A 16748-nucleotide genomic window follows, 5' to 3' on the forward strand; every position below is an offset into this window, starting at 1 on the left:
GACTCAGTTCTTGTGATCTCCTCTAAAAATGAAATAAACATTTTAGCAATTTGGTAGTCAAACAGTGGCGCCATGTTTTTTTTCTCCAAGCACCAAATGCTGTAGTTATATATGAAGTATCAAAAAACAAGTTTAAAAGTTTTTATTTAAATTCATTTTAATCTTACCTTGAAGTCCATACGTGTTCTTATGAGTTAAACTAAATGAATTCCGTAGCAGGTGTTTCATGCTGTTTTTAAAAAACTAATTTCACATATTAAAAAATTGCAGTCAATATTATACTTTCTGTTGCAACAGGTATTATAATCATCAAATTTTAATTCCATCTAAACAACATAACTTTTTGAGAAATTAACATTTAAAAGTCTTGGCTATAAAGACATCACTTGCTCTATTTAGCCTTAAATTATTCTCAGTGGTGGCAGAATATGCCTTCTCCAAGGCCAGCATTTCCAAGCAAATAAATACCAACTGGAGCATTAGCTGCCATTACCTATTTTCCTGGAATACATTTGGATTCTTTTCCTTCCTTTCCCCTTGGCAACAATCAAATCCCTAACAGCTCTTGATAATTCATCATTTCTTGCTTCAGTGCCATCCTTGAAAATTTGAAAACAAAGCCATTTGGTTATTCTGTATATGAAGTTATGAACTAAAAAAAAAGAAGAAGGAAATATCACAGGTAAAAGCAGACTCAGATTGCTCCAAGTGAGTCCTTTAAGTAAATGCTGCCTCTCCTGTAATATAACCGGAAACTTGGAGTACATTTCAGTCACAGGACAATCCACAAAATACCTGCCTCCCACACCCAGGAAAGAAAATACCACATTTTCCCTCATTATTTTAGGCTGCCTCTGTCTCTTCATTGATTTCACCGCACTGTGGCTCTGCATATGACATGGCTTCCATACATAATTTTCCCAAGAATTTGGATGAAATAACACTGAATTCTTATTACATAAATATGCATTTCAGGACCATACTATTTTTGGTCTTTTATGTCTGTTAAATGTGATCTTAATTTTTTGATGCATCTTAGAATTCTTCTGCTTCAGTTAATTATGTTCTAAATTCTCTGAAATGTACCTCCATGCCTAGAACACTTGAAAGCAGGTTTGGCAGGAAATGCAAGAAATAGCTAAGGGATGGAAGGCAAAACAGGCAGCTCATTCCTGGGGAATACCTAGAGGGAAGTCCAATTTCTAGCCTGAGAAAAATGAGCTCACTTCTCCCCCTTGTGCCCAGAACTTTGGATGCCCTGAGCCATATATTTCCTTGACTGATGGAAGGCAAAGCAGTGGAATCTCCTTCCTCTGAGAGCTCATCCCAGTATTTCTCAAACTGCATTTAATAGATTTGTATAGTACAATATAGGTTTGAAAGTACTAATACCAAATTATATCAATTTTTAAATTATTATTATTATTATTATTATTATTGTATTCCAATTTGACACAATCAGCATGTCTTTGATACTCCATCGTTTGATCTCATTTATTTGCACCTAATGTAAGAGTGAAAGAAAAGAATATATGTAAAAAAAATACAGAGATATAGCTATCCATAGACATAAGTCTATATCTGCATCTATACATACGCATACAAATGTATATGTCAATTTGTTAGCCCTGCATCACAAAGGACTGCAAATACTGCTCTTTGCAGCAAATAATCAACTCAAGCATTAAGCACAGAATCCTCCGTCATGCAGGCATTCTGGTCTGTTTTGTTCTCTAGCAAATCAGAATCTCCTAGAACAGTGCCTGGTAGAGAGTAAGCATTCCATAAGTATTTGTTAAAAAGAGAAAATCTCTTGATGAACCAACCATACACAAAATTCAGCACAAATCTCTTTTACTTACACCTTGTTTTTTCCAAAATAACTTCCTCTTTATTATCTGAACCTCAATGTGCTGCTCATCCCTCTACTGTTGGACAATACTGCACCATCACAGAAGAGAATATGTATAGATGAGAGTGGACTTTATTTCAAATACACCTTCCAAAGAGCACTTTCTCAGTGAGTTCTTGCCCTGAGTATTTTTCTTTTCAACTCATTTCCATTTTTTAAGAATATATTCTTGCCCAATGGAAATGTGATAATTTACTTCTGCTCACTGCATGAAAACAACATTCATTAGCTTGGACATCCTCTTTTGAAACAATTTAACAAATTCTAATGAGGAAAACATTTGTTTACTTGTATCACAGTCAAACATGTGGTAAACTGACTAATGCAGTTAATATTATCATCAGACTCCCCCAGCACACAAGAAATACTAGATTGAAGATTTTATGTTCTTTTTGTAAGTTGAAAACACTCTTTGTTACTTCACATGCCTCAAGTAAAGCCACTGGAGAAAGACCAATTTGCAGTAGTTGCCTCACATCTTTATTCTGGCTGTGAGTTAAAATATTAAAGGGGAAAAAAAGAACCCGTTATTTTGTAGACTTAGATGATTTCAAGGTGCCTTTTTAACTCATTATGCTCCATGATTCTAAAATCCCCTGCCTGTCCATAACCTGGGGGAAATTTCTCTCTCTTAATAGCAAATGTGTACCCTAGACCCTAGAGGCAAAGCCCAATGTGATGCCTAAATAATCAAAACCGCATATTCCCCACCTACCAAGTCTAAGCCAGAAAACAAATAATTAATAAGCAAACCAAACAGACCTTCCCTTAAGCATCATATACTATTCCTTAACACTTATTTTTGTTTTAATATGGAAACATTTTAAATTGCTCAAGAATGAATAAAATTGATGTTCCAGGAAATCCCCTGACATTTCCCCTGACCCTTCTCCATTGATAAATTTGCTTCTCACTGCCACCAACTTTAGTTCTCTCCAAAATCTTTAATAATAAATATTAAAAGTTTTCTTCGGCTCTGCCACTGACCTCAGTCTGCTGCTTCCTCTCCCCTGGTTGATCCTAACTGGACCACACACCCAGTGTTCTCTGGCTCACCCCCTGGTCTGTCTCCAGTGTGTCATTTTCTGATTCCAGATTCCTCTTCAGTTCCAGTGAGCTTCCCCCTACAGGCCTTGCTCTTTTGTGTGTAGATGAGCAAATTGATGTATCTTTTAGGCAAGTTGTGAAAGAAAGTCTTCAAAATGAAATGGGTAACATGAAACAATCTTAGCCAACAGGAGAGAAAAGAGTTGCCACAATGTAGGGCTCTTTATATACTCTTCCCATTTAGCCTCTTATACAATGATCAATGAATATTCATGAACTTACCAGTCGTATCAGTACCCCTGCTCCTTGTGAGTGGACAGGGAACTATAAAGGGAACGTGTGCTTTTTCCCAAAACCCCAAGTTCTTGAAATTTCCAGGACACAGCTATATCATATCATATTCTTTATTATCTTCTTAGCTAACACACTAGGAAGAATTCATTCCATTCCTGATACCATCCCATGTAGTTCTTGCATCAATACCAAGGTGTGTTCTTTAACATATGCACAACCTCAATTCCTCCAACATTGTGCACATTCTGTTCCCTATACTTATGGGAGGAGAGACACTGATACCAAATAAAGCAAATGCTATTAGAAAAAAAAACAGCATTTTTATCCTACTGTGGATGAAGGGTCCATAGTAGGCTGAGTCCAATAACAGGTATTGTAAAGAGTGACATCCGAACTGAATGTGAATGATGAGAAGTTTCAGCTCTGGGGGCAGAAGTGGTGATGAGGTGGCAGGGTGTTCAGTGTGCCCTCTCCCCACATTCCTGGAATCACCTTAAGGCTATCTCCTATGCTGATTCTTCTGAAGTATATGAACGTCCAGCTAGCCTTGGCTCATAAGAACCATCACTGCTGTACTTAGATCTCACTTTAAACTGCACACCTGACCTTCAAGGGTTTAAGGAAGAAACAGCAATTCAACAAATGCCTGTGACGTGGCAGTCACTGTTGATCCCACCGTCTAACATATCACTTTCCTTTAAGTAGGAATCCATGGCATATATGCTTCATAGAATTGGGTCCAGGAAAGAAAATTCCTCTGAAAAACTGATTAACTAATTGATTAACTAATGAGTTCCAGATACCCAGGAGTGGTGGGTCTGGACTGCTGCTGTCCTGTCACACTCCCAACCTTTAATCAGGGTTTGTTTCATTGACCCCCCCTCTCCATTTATTTATCTTGGTGGTTTCTTTATTTTGTCTCGTTTTCACTGCCCTTTGTGAAAGTGTTTTTATTTAACCTGCCTAAAACCTTTTGGAAATGGATGATGTATAAAGCATTAATCACAAGTGCTTTCTAGACAATCACAAGTAACTTCCGCATTGCAAAATCTAATGGGTCATCTTAGTCCCTGGTCTTAACTCAACCTTTCTGCGAAATGACATAACTCAGCTGCTTTTTTATCTTAAAACTTTTTACCAACCCTTTTTTATTTTTTTGTGGAAGATTATTATACATATGAATACAAATGGCAAAAAAAGAAAAGAAAAGCATCTCTACTTTCTTGGTTTCAAGGCATATTACAATAGTTCCCTTTTAAATACTTTTTTCCATTCTGACCAGCTTATGTATGAACATACATGTGTATGTATGTATGCATGTGCATATATGTGTATGTATTTTTAGTTTCCTTCTTTTTCCATATATCCACCCATTCAATGCAGATATACTCTGGAATTTTATTTAAGCTCCCATTCACTCTTCTTCTTCTTTTTTTTTTCTTTTTCTACTATTGACACCTATAAGTAAAAGATTTCCAAGTTTTATTTTTAGCCTCAACTTCTCTCTTCGATTTTCATTCCAAATTCCCTGGAGCTATGTGAACCTCCAAGTTAGAAAGAGGTCTTATATCTCCTTCACGTTCCCAATCCTTAAATTTCCTCCATAACATCTCTACCAAGTATTTACCATATAATCTCCAGGGACAGCAAACCTACTACCTTTCAAGGCAGTGTACCTGACCAATTCACTGTGACTACTGGAAAGTTGTTTCCAGGGTGTGGTGGCACCTGTCTATAATCTCAGCAACTTGAGAGGCTGAGGCTGGAGGATTTAAGGCCAACCTGGGCAATGTAGTAAGAACCTGTCTCAAAATAAAATAAAATAAAATTACTTTCAATAGAATGGCAAATTCTCTATGGTGTGTGTCCATTGCTTCTAATGCTATTCCTAAGAGAGTAAGGGCTCAGGTGCATTGAAGGCCAACTGTATACCAGGGCATTACACACATCACATTATCTCTTTTCAACTCTGTCCTGCAGTGTTACTGTTTCCATTATACACTGGGTAATTTAGGTCTAAGTATTTCCCATGGCTCTTGTCCAAATGGTTCTCCAGGGGAACCACTCCATTCCAGGTTAACACGGTACAACCTCCTTCCATCCCTCTTCACGTGAATTAGTTCTGTTTTGCAAGCTTATTTCACCATCTGTATCCCATTCCCATGTGACTCAAAAAGGCAGAACAGAAGAGAACTGTCACCAACTTTGTTCTGTGAACTTCATATATTATGTGGCCCTCCTGCCATATCCTAAGATCATACTTTTGCTTCTACTTAAATCAACTTATATCCCTGAGGCTTTTTAATTGACAACACGTTGAACATCTGTGAGCATTCTGATGGACATGCCAAACTGTTTCCAAATTGAACAGAGCTTATTTCCTCCTTGTGACTTTGGCTTCCCATGCCTTGGTGGCATCTTTATAACTCAGACTCCCAGGCTCACATGTTCTGTGCCAGCTTTAAGCCTCCTGTGGGATCTTCTAAAATTCCCGCTGACCAAGTCCTAAAGGCCCCCGGGAGTTTTTTCTCACAATGTCATCATCCCACAGGCTGGCCTCTTGGCTCTTCCCAGTTCAGGCCTCACCTTCTCTTACCTGGACAACTGAAATCACATTCTGATTCCCTTTCCCCTCCTCACTGATAGCTTGATGAAGTTCCCCTTCCAAAGCCTGACCCTAACCCTGTAATCCCTCCTTTGATGAAGCTGCATGGATTCTTTGCTTATCAAGGAAAATTTCAACCTTTTACTTCAAGAGTATCACACTTTAGCATATATCTCCTTTCCAGCCTGATCTTGTGATTTCCTGGGTAGGATTTGGAAAATTGGGCCACACTGTATTTTCTGAATTTTCCTAGTCCTGTGCCTTCTTGTATTTATATTGTCCTTGAGTCTAGAAGGTCTTTCTTTTTACCTATCAAAATTCTACCTTTCAATTTTGAAAGATTGTCACAATCTCTATGAAACTTACATCTGGCTTCTAAAGCAGAATGAATTGGTCCCACACTCCCACTGTGAATTAAGAATAATTTCCTCATGGTCAAAGGGTGGCCTCTAACCCCCACTGTCCCTCCCCCACCACCCCATCCCCATCCAACAGGACACCAAGTAAGCTCAAAGTGGAGGCTGCCTCCTGCCCTGGCCTGTCTACCACATGCTAACTAAATCTGCATATGTGTATTTCCTGCCTTTTGTCCCATTTTGCCCCCCCTTCTGGAAAACTAAATCTACATACGTGTATCACCTGACTTTTGATTCTGTAAATTTTAAGTGTTTCCATGGGACCAGTGGAAGAAGAGATCCAGCAGCTTTTCTCCAGATTGAGCAAACTGCATAAAATTCACTTTTCCTTTTACAAAACATCTTTTGCCTGTTTTTATGTGGAATCCAGGCAGGGTCCCGAGGAAAGGCTCCTAATAATACCATATAACATTTCTCTCAAGTTCCTGAATTCTCCCAGCATTTTCTTTCTCTCTTAGAGCACAATGATAATAGAAAATCACGTACACATATTTTTCCTCTAACTCATCTTTAGGCTCCTTGAGACTTGGCTATGTCTTATTTAATTTTACTATTCCCAGATACAGAGGAGGGTACCAATTACATAGTATGTTAATTAAGACTGAGGAAGCAGGAAACAGAAGAGGTGAAACTGATGAGCAGCTGAACCTGAAGCAAGCTTGGAAATCTAAAGCAAACACTCAAATTCTGAACCACACAGGCCACATTAGCCAGCACACCAAAGGAGCTCTCTCTCTCTTCCATTATTTCTGCTTGTCCCTAGTTTAACTTTTTAGTTAGTATCCTCTGAGCTCTACTTCAGGGATATGACCTCCTTTCCCCCCCTGAAATCTAACCAGACAAGAACTCTCTTGGGCCTAAGTGGTCAGAGGCCAGCACACCAAGTGCCAGAGTTGATTTTGGTTATAATAAGCAGCTTCACTGAGTAACCACTCTGAGTGACCCTACTAAGCCATAGATTCACATTCTCTTAAAAACCATCTCAGTGGCAATGAGCAGACAAGCTTCTCTAGGCACCCTTGTCATCCCCCCATCCCAAGTCTTAATAAACACTGCAGATATTAAGCCACTACACTGCCCAGTTGTTCCATAAAACCAAACTTAGCATGTGTATTTATTCATTGTGGCTCTTTAGAAATAATATACAAAGGACTGTACCTCATAAATAGAACTGACTTTATATAAAATAGATTTAGGAATAGTTGCATTTCAATAGAAAATTGTGGTTTAGATTTTTTTTTTTTAATCAATGTGACTGAATCTCGGTATCACCTACAAGAATTTTTAACTATGAAACATAACCTATGGTCAGGTCAAGAAGTGTTCCACATTTTTTTCTTTCCTGGAATTAACATTTATTGAATGGAATTCTACCTCTTGAAATCCCACTCGCATTACTCAGATGTTTAGTCAATGAAATTACTGAATTAATGGGGGAAAAAATTATCTTCTTAAGATTAGGTCATGTGAATTCACCAAACTGGAAGTAGTTACATAACGTGGCCGAGTTATATAATAATATATGAATGATATTATACTAGACGATATAATGAGTTTTAGCTGAGAGTCTTGTTTCCTGAGCACAGCCTTCCTGGTTTTTATGTGACTTTCCTTCTCATCTCACTGATGCCTGCTCCTATATTTCCAAGCCTGTATCCTTTTTCCCAGTCCCTGGACTATGATGACATAGGCATGGTGGTAGTCATTTTCCTTTCCATTTATGACTACAAAGAGAAAACACACACAACATGAGCCCTATACTGATACGCCAATCATTTGTTTCAAAATTAAACTTTGGAGACAATTCCATTCTATAAAAGGTTTTTCTATCTCTTGCTTTTCAATATTAAAAATGATATATAAATAAATATATATATGATATATAAATAAATCAGTAATTTATGTAAATATATGTGGATCATTAGACATTTAATTTATAACAATAATTTTGTCAAAATAATTCTTCAACAGTGAAAATAGAGATTACTGGACGTAATGAGCAGATTGAAAAAAGTCTCAGCAGAAATTGCCAACATTATTTATTCATAAACTAGCAACAGGACAAGCAGACCCTTTATCCTTAACCACCAGGAGATGGTAAAACAGCAGGTTTTTTTTTTTTTTGTCTTTGCCCTGATAGATTAAACATTTGAGTTCTTGATATGTTTTAAATTTCAGACAAATGCTTACATTTAAAAATCCCAATTATATAAAATGACAACAATAAGCATCAATTTTTCTTTGAAGTGTTAGAAAAGGAATTTACTCTTTCTCAACTTATTTAGAATACTGCTACTACTTACATCTAATAATATTAATAAAGGGAGGACAAAATATCAAACTTTACCAAAACTGTAGGTAGGGAAAATGTTCATATTGCAATTCACACTAGAGGATTTAATATTCGGACTCTCGGCACCACAGTCAGTCACATCAGTTTGTAAATTACACAGGCAATTGTATTGCTTTATACCACGTGTATGCTTCAGTATCCTCATGAAAGATTGGTTTTTCCTTTTCTTTTATCTAGTGAATCTTGATCTTTCTAAACTCACAGGTCACAAGTAAAATGCTGCATGGTTATGCTAAGTAAAAATAAATAGAAAAAGAAATAGGCTTAAACCTTACAGTAGCACACATGGTTATTTATTAACAGCTCAGTCAAAGGTTTAATGACAAGTGTGTTAAATTTAGTGGCTGGCACCAGGTTTAGCTTACCTTCAAACTCATTCGTTCCTAATGTCAGTATCTTTCTTTACCATAAATAGGCCAGTTAGCTGTATACTCATAACATATTGCTAGGAAGGACTTGATTCATTCTTTTTTTTTTCTTCTTTTTCTTTTTGGTACTGGGGATTGAACTCAGGTGCATTCAACCACTGAGTCACAACCCCAGTCCCAAAATCAAACATATATTTTTCTCAAAGATTATTATAATTTTGTTCTGCCATCGTACTATATTACAAAAAGATCCCTATTGAAGATGGAACTATGATGATATCAGGAGAGGGTGTTGTAACATTGTCATTGTATGGAAAATGTGGTCCTAAGGTAGGGCAGGGGTAGCCAGTCTCCCTTTGCTCATCTGTCATAGAAACATTTCATTATATGAGGAAGATCACCCAAGGTGGTGGGGGTGAATGCAGATATTTCCTTTAATGAGGGAGAACTGGGGATTCTTTCTATGGGTAGCCTCACAAAGAGGCTTAAGTCTCCTGCCTTTGATGCTGCAGCAGAGGTTGTTAATCTACTATAGGAGCCTTTTCCAGCTTCTCTTCTCCTTATCTCCAAAACTCTGCTTGGCAGCTTGTTTGCACTTTGGGAGTAGAAGTTCCTAAATTTTGAGATGGAATTAACCTAACTTCTAAACCCTAAGAAAATCCTCACCTGGTATTTCCACCGGGTATTTAGGTGATTCCTAAGTTTACAATGACTAGTGCCCACCAGGAGAAAGCAAAATAGTAAGTTGAAGCAACTTACAAGTGCATGCCTTATGGGAAAGGGACATGTGTAATTCATCTTTGTATGTAAAAGTCATATCACAGAGCTTGAAACACAGCAGGCACTCAAGAATGCTTATGAATGAATGAATGTTCACTTAACGGGTTGTTTAAAGGAGCCAGTCAGGAAAGGATCAGAAGGAAAAATTGGAGAGCAACTTAACTTATTAACATTAATTAAGACAAGTACTAGCAAGAAAGTAAAATCTCTTCTATGCAACAGTTTCTTATATTTAGTTATTTATTTAACTCTAGTATACTAACACTTGCAGAGTGGTTGCCAATATGTGGAGCATTTTAGTAGACATTCTTGCGTTTAATCCTTCAACAATTTTGAGGTACATGCAATCATCATTTTTACTTTTGTAGTTAACAATAATAAGGTTCAAAGAGACTAAGGCTAAATTCCTTATTTGAATCCCAAGCTTGGGTACATTCTATCAAATTACACGCTCTGCTTTTAAAACCTCTTTCTGACTCAGGAGGTTGAGGCAGGAGGATAGCAAGTTTGAGGCCAGCCTTTGCAACTTGGCAAGACTCTATCTCAAAATAAAAAAATAAAAGGGCTCAGGATGTAGCTCAGTGCTAGAGCACCCTTGGGTTCAAATCCCAGTACTGAAACAGAAACAAACAAACCCCCAAAACTCTTCCTTTTGAGGGCAATATTCCATATTTTCCTACAGATATCATCTATACTAATTAATATAGACCGCTGCTTGTGATATAACAGAATTTGATTTTGGCAAATCGAAAGCTTAAAAAGTTGAAGAGTTGGGGAAATAGGACAGGTTTTGATAACCTTTCATAATAACATTAAAAAAAATGGCTCCACACTCAACTTTGTGAAAGCCTGAGTGTTTTCAACTTTACAGAACTGTTTTTACCAGGTTGAATTCATGAAGAACAGAGAAGATCTGAGGTAACTGAAGAAATGAAATAAACACCTGTTCATTTTCATTTAGGTCATAATTTCCCCTGGGCTGTGTCTGTTTTATTGTAACGCCACAGCCCTTGAATTATAACCTGTGTATTTCAACAGCCAATCAGCAGTACTATGAAAAGCCTATGGCCCACAGGAAGTAAATATTTGCTTTGTGAACCACATTCATTGTCTATAATAAAATTATATTTATTGACACAGGGATTTAAAAGAAAATCTCACATACACAGTTTAAGAAATTCAGAGAGATTCTAGATGTTAATTACTCATGCTAGAATTCCAATAACAAAATACTCATATAATTTTATAAAGATGTCTGGGCATCTAATAAATAGTGAAAATGCAAATCCAGTTCTGTTTGAAATGAGAATGTATTTTCCACCATAACTTATTGTTTCTCTTATAGAGATTTCCCAATTATTACACATTTTGGTTCTCCAATGACTAAGGTTTTTTTTTTGTGTTTTTTTTTTTTTTTTAGACAGAAAGAAGAGAGAGAGAGAGAATTTTTTAATATTTATTTTTCAGTTTTCGGTGGACACAACATCTTTATTTGCTGAGGATCGAACCCAGTGTCCCGTGCATGCCAGGCAAGCATCCCAGCCCCAAACCAGGAGTTTTTGAGACCACTGACTCATGTGGAACATTAAGGAGACAAAACTTATTAAGGTAACAGATTAGATTCTTACCTTTTAATTATTGAAATTTTACCTACAACTGAAAATTCAAGATAGGGCATGTTAACCCGATAATGATTTCATAATTGAACTTAATTATTTCATTCTGATGAGAAATGTCAGTTAGCGTGCCATGGGACCTCCACCCACTGCCATCTTTCCTTTCCATCCCATTTATCTCAGGAAAACTCCAAAGTTCTCCCATAACACTAAGAACTGACAGAAACAATCCATGAAAACCTAGGTGCTCTTTATGTACAAGCCTCTCAGCAGGGTGTTTGGCAAACCAATGAGTGACCCTGGGCTTCTCAAAGGAACTGGGCAAACTGGCAATCCCAGACACCATAATGGTATCCTGTGAACACCGAGGTAGACCCACTCCAGACTAACCTACCTCCAGCCCTTCTGCGGTAGCCACAGTAATCTCTGTAGTCTTTGCCACAGGCAGTCTTTACATCTGAGCATTTCCTTCCCTTGTTTGCTTTTCCCTTTTTAAAGAGGTTAATATTAGCAGTTAAATAAATAAGAAAAGTGCATCCAAACACCAAAGTACACGTGGGCAAGAGACTTTTTTTTTCTCAAAGAAAAAATAAAAATTTGTTCAAGAGCAAGCTAAAAAGTAATCTGTTTTCTTAGTAACCAGTTTTCTTAGTTGGTGAAAAGTAGATGTTCTTACACATCAAGCTTGAAGGAAAAACTGCATTACAGATATGCATACAATTTAGGAATAAGGATGTACATCAGTTAAAACAGAAAATACTGGAAATAACATAAAGGCTCCAATATAAAAGAAATCCTAAATAAATTAATAAATTCATTTATAAGATGAATTTATTTTGTGGTGACTATTACATTAAAAATATGAAACAGTGATGAAGTAATATTTATTTTCAAATACGATATTCTATGACATGGTTCCAGTTTTTTAAACAATGGTGTAATCATGTACATGATGAACAGGTGTTAAAGTACTCTATATTGGCAATAGCAGTTCTTTAGACATTAGGATAATTTTAGGTACTTGGCACATACTAAGCACTATGTACTTTACATACACAGCACTATATTTAGGCTTAAAGCCATCCTAGAAGGTGGATCTTTATTCTGGTTGTATAGCAGAGGAATAATAACTGAGGCTAAGGGCAAGTGAGTAACCCAAGATCATAGCTAATAGAGGAGCCAGAACATAAGGTAAGGTCAAGTTGTGTTCATCATGTCCATTTCTGCCCACAGGACATTTATTTTCTATTTAATACATTGTTCTCTATTCTAGGGGATCTAAAATAAGCAAATATTCTTTTATAATTTAGAAACGAATCAATATTATATATGTTGTATTAAAAGCATGCATATTCATAATGTAACAGTTTAAAAAACTATTCCCTTCAAACATCTGTGACCATGGGCATGAACTTCATGGTCTCACACTAGTGTAACTGGTAAAGAACATGAGCATTCTTTTAAAAACTGTAAATTTTATCTTGGGAAACTTTTGTGAGCCATGTCAATTCCACAAAGTTTATTCATTTAAGAAGTGTTTGGCCTTTTGTTAAATGTTGTGCCATATACAATAGCAGGAATAAATGAATTTTTTGGAAATTAGAAAAATATCTTTGGGAGATAGTGGAAATGGAAAAAGAGAGGAAAAGTGGCAATATCTGTCTAACATCAAAAGTCCCATTTTCTGTGTTTTAAGTTTTCCCTAAAAACTTATATGTCTGAGAATCCAAGACACCCCCCAGTAATATTATATAATTTTAAACATCCACAATGAATTTTCACTTATACTCTCAATATAGAAATCAGATGAAACAAAATGCTTTCAGCATCACAAAGCATTATTAGTGCCATCCACTGGGTATAGCGTGGTGCTTGCCTTTCCTTTTCTGGATAATGCAATATCTTTGTTGTTAAGTAGGCAGATTTGGATTACTAGGACTCTTAGCAGAAATGCAGCTGAATTGATGCCGATCCCTCTTAGCTCTACCCCACAGTCCATGACCACCCTCTGCTTTTCCAGAAAAGTCCCTGTACTTTAGTGAATGGACTTCTAATATAAAGTCCATCATCTTTATAGCAGTAGATTTATGTATAAATTCTTTCTCACTTTTAGTCTGTGAGTCACTCAGGCATTTTTATCAATTAAGATGCAGATTATTCACTTTTACTTGGCTATTATAATAAGGTAGGCGGATAAGAATACATCTCTCTCTTTTTATTCAAAGCTTCTGATCTGTAAAGGAAGGTTATTTATTTATTTATTTATTTATTTATTTATTTATTTATTTATTTAGCAAAGAAGTCCACAGGAATAATGATGGACTTAGAAATTCAACATTATGAGTTCAAATATGCTTGGACCCCAGGGGATTATCCACAAAATCAAAGAAAAGCTATCTGATAAGAAAAAGCTGTTTGCCTTAAAACTGCACAGGGACTGCAAAGTAGCTCATTGCTAATTCTCTTCCTTGGAAACTAAGCACCAAAGAGTAGTTGAGGAACCAGAGAGGAAAGAGTGGATGTCGGCAAAATGGACACCCTATTGCTGTTCCCTGTAAATTGGGTAGTTTTATTAATCTTTTATATTACAATTTCAGTTGGAAAGACGAGTGTCCCGGCTGAGATCAGGTGTCATTGCTATGGAGATTCATCTTATTTAATAAATTATGCTACTTGATCTTTTTGTAATAATAAACACTGGTTTTCTCATTTAAAAAAAAACAACTGTAAATAAACTACTCTTCCATGGTTGCCCTAAATATAGTTTTGAAGAATATAAATATAGCAAATAAATCTATACTCCTATAAATGTGCTAATTACTATTTTAGTTCATGCTGAGTGAAGAAATAGCTTAATAACAGTAAGTTAACTGGAGAAGGACAGAATTCTCATTCATCTGAATTAATGAGTACAAATTACCTTGGATTAGTTATTAGTGCTATAACACACATTTAGTGGACAACCACTACTATTACTCCAGAAGACTTCAGAAATAATGTACTTGAAGTGTTTCACAGTGTGCAACATTATTTAATACATATGGCGCCTAGCACCTATGAACACAGGAGAAAAAAAAATACCACTGTCCATCAGAGGAGTGAAAAGTATTTCTCACTTCGCCAATTAAATCATTTTCTGAGGGGTTCCTCACCCGGAAAACCAGTCTGTGTGAACGCCGGAAATGCAGATGGCCTTCAGTCTCAGAAGTGCTTTCCTAGGTGGGAACCAAACTAAGATTTCTCTTTTATTTTGTGTGACAGCCATCCCACGAGGAAAAGAATCTCCCAGTAATACAATTTTCAAAAAAAAGGAAAAAAAGGGGGGGGGAGAACTAGGAAGCTTGCAAAGTTCTCCAGAGGAGACTCTGGAGAGAGCATTTCTTGGAGGTCGGCGGGAGAAGGAGTGGTTCGGGACTCCGCCTGGAGCCAGGGTCCGACTTCCCCGGGACCAGGATTCCCCAGGTGAGCCGGCGTCCCGGGCTCCCGCTGGAGGCGGAGGGCGCAGGGCGGGTCCCCGCGCGGCCCGAGGGCGTCCTTCTGACCAGGCGACCCCTGCTCGGCTTCCGGGAGCCCAGGGACTCCCGGGGCTGGCGCGGGCTGCCCCGGACGGACGCGCGGCTAGCAGCCTCCCGCTCCCGAGGAGCATCTCCCATCCGCGGCTCCGAGGCCAGCGCTGCCCCTCCACCATCCTCAAGTCCTCCGACATTTTCCACGGAGACAGGGAGGTAGGGAGAAGAGGAGAAAGCGGCGGAGTGTCTGCATCCAGCCTCTGCCGCAGCCCAGGAAGAGGGAGAGGAGGAGGGAGACTGGCGAGGAGGAAGCTCTCAAACTGTGATTCCATCGATAATAAAAAGAATCCTCATCACCCACGGCCAGGGAGTCTCGGACGCACACACCCGGCCGCGGCCAGGGCTTCGGTGGGCGTTCCTCGTCCTCGCCCCCTCGGTGGCCGCGAGCCCTACCCCACGCCGTGCACACCAGAACTCCCTTCCCCTTGACTGAGGGGCGGGGAAGGAACAAAAGAGACCCTCACCCCTACACACACACACACACACACACACAGACACCCAGATATTTTACCATTGCTCTAGGTACTGATTTTTGCAACGCCTTCTGCTTACACCTTCCCCACCTGAATAGCGCATTTCCCCAAAGGTACAAAGATAAGGGAGAAAAAATACCACCCGAGGTGATCGGGAGAGTAGACAATTTCACATTCGGTTCTCTTAACAATCAACCCCCCCCCAAAAAAAAAAAAAAAAATCCCTGCCGGACCGCGAGCCCCGCGGGGTCTCCCGCCATCCCGGCCCTCTCTAACCGGTTCTGCGAGGGTGCCCCGGGAGCGCGGAGACCCACCAAGGCTTCGCTGAGCGGCAGGACACTCGCCCGGTCCCTCCGCAGAGCTGGAGGGCTGCGAGCGGACCGAGCCCAGGCAGCGACGCGGGATTCAACTTCCCAAAGCTGCGGCGCCGCTGGCAGCGCCGAGACCCCACTGCCCAGCCACCTCCCCAGCCCGGGTATTAGCAGTCGTACTCTCCGCCCCCTCTTTCCTTCACCTCCCCCCCCCACCTTGAAAAAAAAAATCCATCCATCGGTGCAAAGCAGACATTTTGATGTCATTTACTTAGCACCGCTCGGCTTCAGTGGCAGCATCTTACCCGATCGCCTGGAGGTGTGGGCAGCGCACCAATGGTCCGAGGGCGCGAGGCTGGGCTGCCCGGTCCTCTTAGCAGAGCCGGTTTGCTGCCATCCGCCCAACTTCAGCACCCAGCGGGCGAGGAGAGAGGGAGAGAGGCGAGGATGGAGGGGAGGGGGGAGGGGGAGGAGGCGAGGGTGGGCGGGGAGGCAGCGGGAGCCGCTCGGCAGCGCGCATGCGTTCCGCGGGCGGGCGCAGCCCCTCGCCCCGCGCGGCCGGAGGTGCCGCTTCTTCCCCGGGCGCGCGGCCGCGTGAGTCACCGCCCCGCCCCTTGCTGGCGCCCGCGCCTGGCCGGGCCCAGCGCGCCCGCTTGAGGACCCAGTTCTCGGTGCAGAACCGCTCGGCCAGCGGTCTCGCTGTGGCCACTCAAGTCCCAGCTTGGTGGAAGCCCTGGAGACCTGAGAGCCTTCCTTGAGGAGAGGAACTCTTGGACCGAGGCTCGTTCAACTTCACGTTCACTCGCAGCCCACGCTCGGTTCTCCTGGTCTTCTGGTTTGCAACCCGAAGCTTGTGTGGAAGGCGCAATGCAGTGCTGCTACTGAGGGCTCCCAGCGGAAGCACTCTTGAGTGGGGGTTCAAGAAAGTGTAAAGTTAAATAAGTTTTGCTTACCAAAAGACTCCACTTAACGAAGACTACTTTATTGACTTTACTCAGAAATCT

The 16748-nt window shown here is 39.8% G+C and overlaps 1 protein-coding gene across 2 annotated transcripts in view; it reads right to left on the reverse strand.

Moving 5' to 3' along the window:
- The window catches only part of RGS17 (regulator of G protein signaling 17), a 96192-nt gene extending 80012 nt beyond the window's left edge, over window positions 1-16180 (reverse strand). For both annotated transcript variants that reach the window (XM_081293741.1, XM_081293740.1), the window contains exon 1: window positions 16050-16180. The gene's annotated coding sequence lies outside the window, so the exon portion shown is untranslated. The remainder of the gene's footprint in view (window positions 1-16049) is intronic.
- Window positions 16181-16748: the final 568 nt, after the last annotated feature.

Source organism: Spermophilus citellus (genome assembly GCF_964194105.1).
Source record: "Spermophilus citellus genome assembly, chromosome: 5".
Taxonomy (NCBI): Eukaryota; Metazoa; Chordata; class Mammalia; order Rodentia; family Sciuridae; genus Spermophilus; species Spermophilus citellus.